General features: G+C 39.0%; 1 long non-coding RNA gene across 1 annotated transcript; it reads right to left on the bottom strand.

The window, feature by feature from the left end:
• Positions 1–1,988: 1,988 nt before the first annotated feature.
• LOC122988558 lies at positions 1,989–4,897 on the bottom strand. The gene is made up of 3 exons (XR_006404833.1): positions 4,817–4,897; positions 4,559–4,563; positions 1,989–2,000 (listed from the first exon to the last, which is right to left on the bottom strand). It is a non-coding gene; the product is annotated as an uncharacterized LOC122988558 (long non-coding RNA).
• Positions 4,898–13,409: the final 8,512 nt, after the last annotated feature.

Here is a 13,409-nt window from a genome sequence, read left to right as displayed (position 1 = left end):
TAAATGGACTTCACAAGTCTAGATTCCACACGCTTTATATTCCTATAATATGTGTGTGTGTGTGTGTGTGTATGTTGCCCCATTTGTGTTCCTGTGGGGAGACAGAGAGGGTGTGTCTGTATCTGTCAGTCCCACTGTGGTCACGTGTGTATCTGTCATTTGTGTCTATAACCAGCTTTGGGCTGCACGTGGTTACCATACATGTCATTGACTTTGTTAAACGGCCTTACAGTTGTGATCTGTCTTATTTCCAGGCAGGCTCATTTTTAAATCACATCTGAAACATCAATCACAAAGCAAGGTATGCAATGAAAAGAGGCAAAACCACTGTCCCGCAGTGCTTTATAGACCCACCTTGCCAACCTCACCTATGCCGGAGTACCTGGCCATGTTTTATTGTACATGACTATATATAGTCATGCTAGTAATTTTGCTAATTGGTTGTAGACTCAGTAGTCACACAGCTGATTGGTCTTTAGTACATGTTTCAGTCTGGTCTTGAATGCATTGATAGAACTACAGTTCTTCATATCCACTGAGTTGTGGCTTTCACTGAGAAAGCTGACTGCCCAAATGCAGTGCAACGAAATGGTATGGTACAATCTTTTATATATTCTGGAGGATTTAATAGAACTTATGGAGCGTGTGTACACAAAGTCACATAGTGGAGGGGGGGCCAAACCATTTAAAATTTTGTAAACTAGGCACAAATTAATCTAAAATTCACAAAGCTCAGTAAATTGTATTTCTCCAGTACCCTACATGGTGTGATGGAAATGCATTGGCTTATTGCCCAGAGTTTTTAAAGTTTGTTTGTATAAGGACTCAAGAGGTTTTATGGCTGTTTCTTCAGCCTGCCCCCAAAATGTGATGCAATAAGACAAATGGGAAAGAATCATAGCATGCATAAATATCTTGGCTGCGTCCAAAGAGACAGTTTCTAATATGTCTAAAAGTTGCCAAGTTGTACTTCATGGTTTTAATCGATTTTTTTAACATGTTTCTTAAAGTTCAAATTTGGATCCAGCGTCACACCAAGATATTTTAAATCAGTAACTATGTCAATTTTCTCACCTTTTATGAAAATATCAGCATTAGGAGGTTGTACCATAGTTTCAGAGAAAAACATACCCTTTGTCTTGTTTATATCTAGACTCATACATGTATGTATACACATACATGTGTAGTTCTGCATCATGACACTGTTGAGGGAGATCATTAATATGTAGGCTAAATAATAGGGAACCTAACACTGACCCTTGTGGAACACCCATTGTGCACTTCATGTTACTGGATAGTATGTCACCAACTTTAACACATTGTCTCCTATTAGATAAATATGAAGACATCCATGCCATGCCATTGTTTTACGCAGATCTTAAAATACAGCACCAACTACTCCTCCTTTGTCAAGTCTCGATTTAATTTGCTCTGTCCAGTGCAAGGTAGCAGTTTTGGTGGAATGATTTGCTCTAAAGCCAAATTGCACACAATGTAGACCAAAATTGCTTGTATTAAGAAATGTCACTCGTTTAATGACAACTTTCTCAGCAACCTTTGAGAGTACTGGCAGTATACTTATTGATCTGTAGTTACTGGTTTCAAGGTGGTCTTCAGATTTAAAAAATAGGCATGACAATGGCACATTTCCATTCATCAGGAGAGGAGCTGTGTTAATTAAGAGCTGTGAAGTTAATTAAATGAGCAATAGGGGGAGTTAAAATATCTTTGTGTGATTTGACAAACATGGTGTCAAATTGGAAAGCATCTCGACTTTTGGAGCTTTTTAAGGAGCTGATGATTTTGTTTTCTTGTAAGTTTCTACCAGCTCGAAAACCTGGCCTGTAGCATCTATAGGAACAATATCCAGTTTCCTTTTTGTAAATGTTCTCATATACAATATAATAAACTCATATACAGACTCAAGAAAAAAATATTAAAGACAGAAGCAACAGTAAGATGATCTTCAATTAACTTTCCCTGTACCTTGAGTTTAAAATCTAAAAATTTTGGGTCCCTCCTTGTGAGATTATCAATGTTTTTTCAGATCAATTTACTGTTGCCTTTTGCCATTTCAAAATATTGAGATAAAAATGAGACTTAGCTTCTTTTAGCTCTTAGATAACTTTGTTCCTTGAACCTTTATAAATCAGCATGTCAGTGTCCCTTCTAGTTTTAATTGCCTTCCATAGTGCAGCATCTCTAGATTTCATTAGTTTCCACAAATTTTCATTAAATCACAGTTAATTGTTTTTATTTTTGGATTTTAGATTTATTTCCTCACATTAAATCTTTCCCTCACAGAGTTGATTCTGTGAGTAAAAGTATCACAGCCATAGTCCAGATCATCAGAGGACAGTGCATCATCCCAGTTCAAGCTGTTAATTTCATTGATAAATTCTTCTTGTTTACCTCTGGGTATGGATTGAAGGATAATTCTCTTAGTTGCCGTGGTCTTAAATCTACTTTTAGGAAATGTTCTCACACATAGGGTTAGGTTATGATCTGATAAGCCAGTGATTAAATTATAACTTTTAGTTATTCTTTCTGGTTTGTTAGAAAATATCAGATCAATTTGTGTACTGGAGCATTTTGCAATCCTAGCCTTTTACTAGTTGTTCTAGTTGGAATTTCTCTGTGATCATTTTTAGTTTTTTCCTCTTAGATTTATCCTCCCAGTTCACCTTAAAATCACCCATAAGTAATAATTCTTTGTTGAGATTGCACTCTTTCAAGACTTCTGTGAGTTGATCATAGAAAGTGTCATCTGCAGATGCATATGAGGCCGGGTCATGCTGCTGACTATCTGCTCTTTGCTTTGATAAGAACAGAATTCAAGGATGTTTTAAATACGCTAGATATGTGCAGGTGATGGCTGGACCACTGAGCTGGCCATGGCATGAAGATACTCTAATACTGCCTATCAAGCCAGTGGGGCCATTCACAGCAGTTTACCCTAAGCCTATGACACAGTCACACAGTGATACTGAACCCATGGTCAATGTTGTCTTTTGTGAAGCGGTTTATTCTTGTGATTTGGCCTGTCAACACTTCTGTTTGTTTGATTTTGCCACATAGTTTCACCATTTTAAATGCTGGAGGCCTTTATGTACAAGCCCTGACTTTTGTCTATTTAAATAATTAATTTATTTTATTGGTTTATTTAATAGGGGTAGTGCACATGTAGGAGTATTAATGCTTTATTAATGAATTACCTCATTATTTGGGGCACCACCTCCTTTTTGGTTAGGATTTGTTAGTGCCAGGAGGGAGCACTAACCCTTGTTCAACTTAATCAATGAATCAGTCTCACAATCGTAAGTTCTTGTCCCAAACAGTGACCTCTGTTTACTGCAGCTCAAAGAAACAGCCAAACATTTTTAGGACGAATGACGGCATTTATTAATAGCTTAACATCTTGAGGATACATGATAAAGTATAAGATAATGTACAGAAAATAATAAATAAAAAGAAAGTAAAATAAATAAATAAATAAATAAGATCTATGAATAATATAAAAATAATAAAAAAAATAATTCAGCAAGAATGGCTCGTGACTCAAGGCTTAACGTATTGCATTGGGAAATGTTAGGGGGAAAGCTAGTTCAACTTCTTTAAATAAATTCTTTTAATTTTAACATTATTTAACATCAACCCTTGATCACAAAGCCATGTCATGCCTTACTGTTGAGGTGTCTCGTCGTGGTAGAGGTGTCATATTGGCAGGTCCAGTGTTGTTTGACGCAGCATCACCAGTGATGTTGCAGTGAAAGAGCCCAGATCAGCTGTGGCGCATCTCCGTATGCAGAAAATCAAGCCGTTTCAGGCCACTCTGAAAGAGTCTTTAGGCAGGTAGAGCAGGTAGAGGTTCAGTTTCAAGTCTTCTTCTTCTTCTTCTTCTGCTTCTTCTGCTTCTGCTTCTTCTGCTTCTTCTTTTTCTTCTTCTTCTGCTTCTTCTGCTTCTTCTTCTTCTTCTGCTTCTGCTTCTGCTTCTTCTTCTGCTTCTGCTTCTTCTGCTTCTGCTTCTGCTTCGGCTTCTTCTTCTTCTTCTTCTTCTTCTTCTTCTTCTTCTTCTTCTTCTTCTTCTTCTTCTGCTTCTGCTTCTTCTGCTTAGCTTGTAGAAAATTGAGTTGAGTGTCGAATAAAGTTTAGTCTGACTGCTCAAATCTTCAGTGGCGTCTACTTCAATAACTATTCTTGGAAATATGAGACTTAATGTTACTAATAAAGCAGAAACAAATTAACTTGTTGCAATAAAAGATTAAATACAGATATATTTGGTTGAAAAACAAATAAAAGAGATGTCTTTAGAGTTTTATTGAGTTCTTGGAGGCCAGGTCAAAGAGGAATCTCTTTGAGGCTGTTTTTATAAGTTAGAATAAAATGGGAGGAGTTTGGATGTGTTCTAAAGGGTTTCGCGCCAAATTATTGATGAATATTCAATTTCTTTGTTCTAGGGGGTTTAGAATTGGCTGGTGCTTTGCAGTCTGAGTTTTCACATGCAAAAACTCACACTTCAAGTCACTGTTGCTTATTATTTCACATTAAAGCTGTAAACACATTCTTTTCATAATGCCCGAGCATTCATGATATTTCTGATTAATAACGGTCCTGTCAGCTTGTATCATATTTGTAAAACCATTCAAGAAACAGTTAAGCACTTATGTGATTAGATTACTTTCAGAAGCATATTTAAATATAAGTTCAACATAACCCTTACTTCATAATATAAAAACATTCAATGAAACATTCAAAAGAAAACTTTAAACTCAAATCCTTCAAACATTATATCTTTGCATTCTATTATCTTAGAAACTTCATCAAACATTCATTAACTCTTCACATAAGGGAATTTAACTCTTGTCAATAGAGGGCAGTATTGTTACATATAGTATAAGAGGTTAATCGTCAAGTCCTGTATCTCTTTAGTAGATAGTCATACATATATGAAAGTTATACCATTCTTCTTGTATTTTCACGACAAATAACATGATATAAGTCGCATAATGATTAGACATTTAATTTACATGAATTTCAGGTTTGCCTCAGATTTACAGGGAGGCTTCCCATAGTCCGCAGGAATGTGGGTTAGTTTATGGCTTTGGTGATAAGAGTCTGTGCTCCATCTAAGGTGGGAGTTGTTTTCCTCCGGTCCAAGTGGCCTTTAGGGTCAGTTCGTGCTTTTAGTTTGTGTCATAATTCAACTTATTGAAATGATTTCTTAGGAGGTCTTTCAGAGTCTGTTGAGCATCACTGATCAAACTCCCACTTAGGGTCACAATGGTCAGTTCTGCAGGCCAAGGGTCTGCTCTTACCAATTTAGGAATCCAGGGAGTCTGTCTCTTATTTTTCTTAAGAATCAAAGATTAGTTAACAGAATTAAAGAACAAGCGGTTGCCCTCCTACACACATGAATAAAAGTTGTTCCTGAATAGATATTACACAGGCTCCTTGAAAAGGAATATAAGATTTAAAATGACAAAGTTATTAAAACTATTATAAGCATTCAGAGTAATAATAAAGAGTAAAGAATATTAATGTTATTAAAAAAATATACAGGACACCATTATTCTACATTGTTAGGTAACATTTAAAACAGGCAACACAGAAACACATAATACCAGACATGCAAAGCAATGACATGTAGAATATTAATATTACTAGAAATGTGGACTGAATAAGATAAGATAAGCTGAGCTATTTAAAGTGACAGTTTTAGTGTGCGGTGCAAAAATCAGTTATAGGTCATTATGTAATCAGCAGTTGTGCCCCCTGAGTGCAATGAGCAATAGGATTTGAGTGAATTCCATGAAGTTTTCCAGGGAAATTGAGATGTGCTGGTTCTTTCTGGAGGTTCATTCATTTCTGTGAGTTTCATCAGTATCTCTTTACACCAGCCTAACTGCCCTCTCCCTCTTGGGAAAATAGTCTCTGTGGTTTCTGTTGGTATCTGTTTGCTTTGTACCACAAGTTACCCATTTAAATTTGAGTCCTGACAAGTTGATACAATCACTAAGAAGAACTACTTAAACGATAATTCAGCTTCTTTAAAACTTGAGTCATATTTTCATAGCATTGTCCATCATCAGTGAGGAGTTATCAGCAACATTTCATATATATGATATGCTCACTTTTAGTTTGACATCCAAATAAAGTGCTTTATATAATCTGGATAATCTGGTTCCTTGTTTCCAACCTATCTGTCCATCTGACTGCTCATGTTCCTTGTCCTGTCTGACTTTGTTGAAGCTATGTTGCTGTGTTCTGAGATCTCAGCAATTAACTGATTATAACGTTATCATAGCTCATAGAAAGACTGGCCAGAAGTATAACTAGAGACAGCATTCCAACTACAAATATGTTTTAGTATGTTGTTTTATCAACATAATGAAAAAATGCTGTTAATTAACATATTTGCCAAGTTACAAAATATTAATGTAGTTTTCCTACAATTCGACGCAGACACAGACGAGAGGTTATCGTCATCATCCATTGGTGAAGCCGTTGAGATAGCCTCAGACGAGGCATCCAACGGCAGCTGTGGTGGCAGGGCACTGGACGAAGTGGGGGACTTGTCATTGATGCAGGGATCTATCTCAAGCTCAGCTGAAAATGGTCCCACTGTTGCTGGTGTTGAATCGGAGGAAGTCCTCGGCAGTGAAAGCGGGGTGATGGCTGCAACATGCCACTCTCTGCGTGGTCCCCTCTTTGGCACTTGAAACAGAAGAACTGCCTGTTAGCGGTGGCGATGAGGCTGGGGCACAAAGAGCAGAAATGAGCTTGCTGGAGTGGTGACTGCATCTGTGAAGAAGTAAGATCAGTGAGCAGATTCACCGTTGCTGAAGTGAGAAGGACGTGAGCAGCAGTGAGACAGTGCCTTATATACTGTGTGAGACACATGTAATCGGTAGGTGCATCCTGATTGGCCGGCTACATACATGCAAATTTCAGTGGGTGATTGCCTGCATGTGATTAGAGGAGAATGTTACCCATAGAGTCCAGTAGAGGGCAGAACCTGTGTGAGATAGAACACAATAGTTCCTCATCTTGCAAGGAACACAGTCTCAGTCCGATCAGATCCATTTTGTTATCCAGTGAGAGAACATTGACCAGAAAGAGTGATGGAATGGCTGGCCCGGTCATGTTAGTGTTTAGCTTGCCTAACAGACCGGCCCACTTACCACTCTTCTGCACACTGCTTCCTCTTGCCTCTGAGCCTAGTAGTCTGCTCTAACCCTAACCCTAAGCCTAACCAGGGATCACTAAGGCCTAATCCTAACCTTATCATGGTGGCTGGCCCTAACCCTGACCAATTGGTAATAAGGCCTAACCCTAACCTATCGAGATTGATTGTCCCTAAACCTAACTTACTGGTGAAAGGGCTGTAACACAACCTGGCCAGGCCATTTAACCCTAAACCTAACCATATGGGAGTGGAGCCTAAACCTAACCTTCTCCTTTAGGCCTAAACTTATGGCTTGTATGGTTATCAGCGAAATTGGGACCTGAATTTAACTGTTACTCACTATTGGGGGTCAGTGGAGGGAGTGAGACATATTTTTCTTACTTTAGTTTGACTTTTTATTTCTTGGATTTCTATTTCCTTTAGAAAACTTATGACTTCAGGCACTTCTCTATCATTCCATGATGTTGGTTCAGTATATCCCAACTTTATGAAATATTGGACCTTGCCCCCCTAGAGTAATTCAATGGATTCAAATTAAGATAAAATAAGAAACACACGTGTGTATATATGTTACATGAGTATATACAGGTATACATGTATATATGGGCTTGAACATATATATATTTTTGATATATTAGGAAACCCCTTCAGCTGTGCCTGTTGACTAACTTTCTGTTCTTTCTAGCCATTTCCACACATCATCTGCAGCAATGACATTTGACTTGTGAGGTCCTTAAACATCCAAAAACATGTTTCATTTTTTAAGACCATAACTAACACACTTTGTTGCTTACAAAGTTTACAAATAGGCCTGCCTTTGTCAAACCACATGGTTGAGGCCCAGCACCCTTGTTCCCTGCATTGTAAGGGGGAATGATATACTTGTATATAGACACTGTCATCTGAAGGGGATTAACATGGATTTTAGCTCAGAATCAATCTGACCAGCTCTGAAGTACAATTTGCATTTTGCGGGCTTGACAGACAATTTCTCTAATTTACCTCTAGACTGATTTATGATCAGGAAGACTAAATTGATCAAGGGCTTCTACATGTTTTAGCTGCTTTTTCTTGGTGCTGATGGACTAGCTAGTATAAGAGCTAGTATAAGTAAAAGAGCAAACCTGTCCCATCTGGTGCTCAAAGTTCACCAAATGTTCTTGGATTCCAAAAAGTATTGGAACCAGATCTCTGTGGGTTAAAGAGCCCATCTAGCCTCTAAAATCCCAGCTCCAACATGCAGCAAAGTTGGAAATGAATTAACAGTAAAATCCAACAAGACCTCAAGTCATGACCCAGTGTAATTCACTTTAACAAACACTATAAAAACAGTGAACTGATATTTCCAATGATTGTTATCAAACAGAGAGCCATCATTAAGCATGGCAGCTTTAAATCTCTGAAAAGCTGCGTTTGTTGTGTGTTGAACTGTATAGTCAGGCCAATAAGTCTTGAGTTGTCCACATGCTGAAACAGTTAGAGTGATGCTGCAACTCTTGACACTGACACAATCTTTTGCAAGAGCGCAAGAAAGGAAAAAAAACATTTGGAGGAAAGTATAACAGCAGTGGGAAAGGGTCTCAATGTCCACAGGAATGGACAAGACAGACAGAGAGGTTGAGGGTGCAACAGAGAAAGAGTTGTAGAAGAAGAAAGAGATAAGGGGCAAGAAAGAGAAAGGACAGACCCAAACAGCAAATACCCAAGTCAGAGATCACTTGCTAATGAAAGTGCGTGGGTTTTGAAGCTTCCAGAGAATGTATTTTCAAAATAATGTTACTGCCAAATCTATGAATTATCTTATTACGTCACATGTAAAGACAATGACTGTTTTTACATGAGATTTTGATGAATTGGCTGTAGGCTGAATCATAGTTAGGTAGGGTGAAGTTTAAGCACAAACCTTTGATACTTTAATTTGAGAAATATAAGCATGTTTTACTACAAATCTATTTTGTATGATCAAAAAGAAGCCAAAGTGCCTCATTGTTAAAGTCAAACTGAACTTTGAATTCTCCTCACCTTTTGAAAATATAAACTATGATGTTATGTTAATATATTTGTGGAAATAGCATTGAAGCCTTTGAGTGGGCGTTTACCATGGCAGCATTTGACTGACACATTGAAGCAGGGTTTATTAGGAGACAACTGGACACATGTATGTTTTTCCCCCTTTTCCACACAGTGCTAGCTATCAACACTGATAGCTGACCAAATAAAAAAGTCAAAATTCACACTGGTATCTTCTCAAAATCTATATTAATCCCAGTTCATCTTTAAATAAGCAGCAATATAAGAAGCTGTACAATAATCTGTGCTCCAGACATATTTCAGTCGGTACCAAAAATGTATTGAGATACAATACACAGCTCAGGTAAAACAGATACAAATTCACATGAACATGTGACAGAGTAGTGCTTTAAAACTCTCAAAACATACTTCTGGTTGTGAAAAATGTCAAATGAATCAGGGGAAAGAGAGCAAGAGTAAAAGAGAGCTTGCTGTTGAGCCATTCAAAGTCCTCAGCTTTCCCCTGCCAGCAATTCTGACAAACCTCCAGCTCACAGATCAGCGAAATGACGAAGGTAGAAAAGCCCTCTGGGAGCCCATGTGCACAGGCCTGGACACTGTGTGCGGCTCTGCTCCTAAATGTTTATGTTTGCTTTCATCTCTGGGCTGCTGCCAGAGACCACAGCCATGAATGATGGAAGGAATGATTTAGGAATGCTCGCACATGAGACGGGGAATTCTGCCTCGGCTGATAGGGACTCTTGAGACAAATAGTTCTGGACTTGTGCCGGTAAGTTTTGTCTTCTGAAGTTTTCCATCTGTGCATCCATTCCACAACTAAACCAGATCATCACAGTGGGCTCCCATCGAAGCCCATGCCTGTAAGTGCTGCTGACACGTATCTGCTATCAGCTAACATTAGCTCCTTGCTAATAGCAACCTGCTATGCCTTTTAGTTCTGTGTACTGGCAGTTATCCTTCCCTACACAGCATGCCCCCACTTACCCCAGTGGAATCTGAGCTATCCGGTTTGAGATCTTAACTCCATTTGATTGAGAGTCTCCTGGACGCTATCCTCCAGCAGCAATCCCTGCTCCTTTCCTGGTTGGATGTGCTGCAAAGGGTTGCTCCCACCAGCTCTGTCAGTCTGGCAGAAAGTGGCTCTCCCACGCCATCAGCTGTCCATCCCTTCTCCTGGACCTCCTTTGTGAAGAGGGGGAAATGGATTTCTCTCCCTGTGCTGACCCTGTCCTGTTGTCTACTACTATGCCTCCATTGAGAAGCTAACTGAACTAGCAGCTACACACTTGCAACCCACTCCGTCTCAGTCCATTCCGGTCCGCTCCAACATAGTGAGAAAGCGTTGTACTCCCCCAACTAGCCTGTCGGTATCCCATGGATAGTATCCCAGACACGCTTTCCATCCTGCTGTATCTAACTCTGAGTGCAACCCTCCTACCCTCCAACCATTGTCCCTCTTGCCCAATGGAGCACTGGACACAGCGGTGGCTAGTGGTGACGTCACTGGCACAGGTGAAGCTAATTCAGTTAACTCTGCTGTCCCTGATGATGCCCAGCTATCTCTCCCATCCGAACTCGCTGTCTATAACAGAGGCTGTAAGGATAGGCAACCTGAAATCCTTATGATTGGAACTGAGTTGAAAATTGAATTGGATAGACAATCAATTAAACTCTGCATCCAGCTAGAGTCCTTTGCAATCACAATCCAGAGCCTGGGCAAAACCTGCATGGTCCAATTCCCAACCTGTCAAAAAACCCTGAATGTTTTAGCTGTTTATATAGCCTGCACAAATGGCTAAAACCCCTCTGTGCTGCAACTGGAGAGGGCTCTATCAGCCACTTTGACTGTTTCTGGACCAGACATGACCTCTACAAATTTGATAGCCTACACCTCAACATAAATGGTACTAAACTTCTCATTAAAAGCCTTTATACAGCATATTGCTTTTAATTCTGACTGATGCCTTCCTCGGCTGTACATAATGATGAGCATCTCTGCCATCTCTTGTCTCCAGCTCGTTCAGAATACAGCTGCCAGACTTTTAAGACCATATCATGCCCATTCTACACTGGCTACCTGTTAGAATTGATTTAAAATTTTACTAATTACTTTTAAAGCCCTACATGGGCTTGCTCCCACTTACATCACAGATTTACTTGTACCCTTTGAGCCTAGTCGCTTCCTGTGTTCCTTAAGTTGGACCATAAGCGGAGCGACCACAGGGGCAGAGGGGGTGGCTGCCCCAGGGCCCACACTCAGTAGGGGCCCCGCTGGAGACATACCTGATCTGCGAGCGCAGCAGGAATAGTAGAACTCTCTTAACTTTTTCAATTCATTTTCTATGGTAGTTCTTATCACTACAGGTGTAATCCCCCCTCTGACCATGATGTGGATTGCAATGGCAGAGTGGCGCTGTTTATATTTCTGCTTGGTGACTCTGTGGGAAGTAAAGACTGCAGAAGCAGTAATTCAAAGTTAATGACCAACTTCAAGGAGCACTTTATCCAAAATATGAGCTATTCGTGTCTTTTTATGTTTGTTTGAATGAAACTGACAAGACAAAGTTTCAGCTGTCTGAGGTTCATTATGAGCTATTTGTGTTTGTGCATGGATGAGGTTGGACTATCCAACCTCACTTTAATGGACTAAACTAAACTACAGGCTGAGCAGGGACAACAATTGGTGAATGAAACATGCAACTTCCATAACTTATGGAAACTGTGTTATGTACTGGATCTTGTACTGGGATTGACAAGCCCACCATGGCTTTGAATAAGGTGGATTTTCCCCAATTTTGGATTTATAAGTGGTTGAGTCACCTGTTGACTGTGTGTGATTTGAGAATGAGCCTGTGCAGAAGCTCTGTCTGCTTATTGCTTGGAGTTAGAGTGGACTTAGAGTTTTCTAATTGAATGTAATGTGGTTTGTTGTATTACACCACTATGAAACACTATGTTTTGATAAAATGACATGTTATCCTATTTCATACCTTATTTCTTTATAATGACCTGTCTGATCACATTGCTAGTATAAGTGCTTAGTTTCAGACTTAATTTTTTATTAAATGCCTAGGGTCACAAGATGGTAAAAAAAAGTATGAAACAGAAAAATAAAAGAAACATTTCTGTTAATTTTTTTTTTTTTTTTAGATTTTTCTCTAATTGCACTGCTCTTTTCTTGGGAAATACTGGGCATTCTCACCTTTTCGGGGCTCAACAAAGATACAAACATCCATAATTAGTTTTTATTAACTTAAATTGTCCTTATGAAGAAATCAGTCAGAATGTTATATTAATCTGTTTTGTAACTCCATGCTCACTGTATCTTGGCACCTGTCTGTGACACTGCCTGTGGTACTGCAGACTGCTGTGTCTGTTTTAGGGTTATGTTATTTCTGTGTAAGACAGACATAGTACTGAGACAGTACACCTGGCTTGTTGCTGTCTATTGGCGGTGGTGCTGAACTGTTCGTTAATCGATGTACATAGAGCACTGTGAGCTCTCCTCGGTGCTGAAACTTTTGAACGTGGCTGACAACCTGTTTTCTTTTTTTGTTCTTCAGAAAAAGCTTGTCTGACAAAGTGGCTTCATTATATGTAGTGAAGCACTATACTATTTTTCTTAGACATAGGCTTGCTTGGCTCAGTAAGTGACAATTTGTGTTTATGAATAGGATAGGATATATCAGCTGTTTTACGGTTGTGAATTTTAAAATGACTATCAGAAGGGCACCTCAAGAATGCTCTGCCCCCTCTGTGCTGAGAGTCTAGCTCTGCCCCTGGGTAGGACCCTTTTACCTTCCCCACGTCCCGCCCTGTTACTAAAGGAAACTACGTTTTCAGTTAGAGCCCCACTGCTATGGAACTCCCTACCTGAGGAACTTAGGTTAGCAAACTCAGTAACTTCTTTTAAATCAATCGTCAAAACTTACTTTTACAGAAAATCTCTTTCTACAGTAAATCTGTTGCTTATCTATTTTACCTGTTCTTTTTATACTCACTGTTTTATCCTATGTTCTGTGTTTTTATTTATGTCTCTGTTGTTTTTAACTTGCTCTTTGTTTTTATTTATATTATTGTTTTTTTTATTGTGACTGTGTATTTTATCTTATTCTGTAAAGCACGTTGTAACCATGTTTTAAAAAGTGCTATACAAATGAAGTTATTATTGTTATTGTTAAATAGCAAATGA

Source organism: Thunnus albacares, chromosome 9, assembly GCF_914725855.1.
Source record: "Thunnus albacares chromosome 9, fThuAlb1.1, whole genome shotgun sequence".
Classification (NCBI taxonomy): domain Eukaryota; kingdom Metazoa; phylum Chordata; class Actinopteri; order Scombriformes; family Scombridae; genus Thunnus; species Thunnus albacares.
The sequence above is the reverse complement of the archived record's forward strand: the minus strand, read 5'-3'. Positions and strand labels throughout refer to the sequence as shown.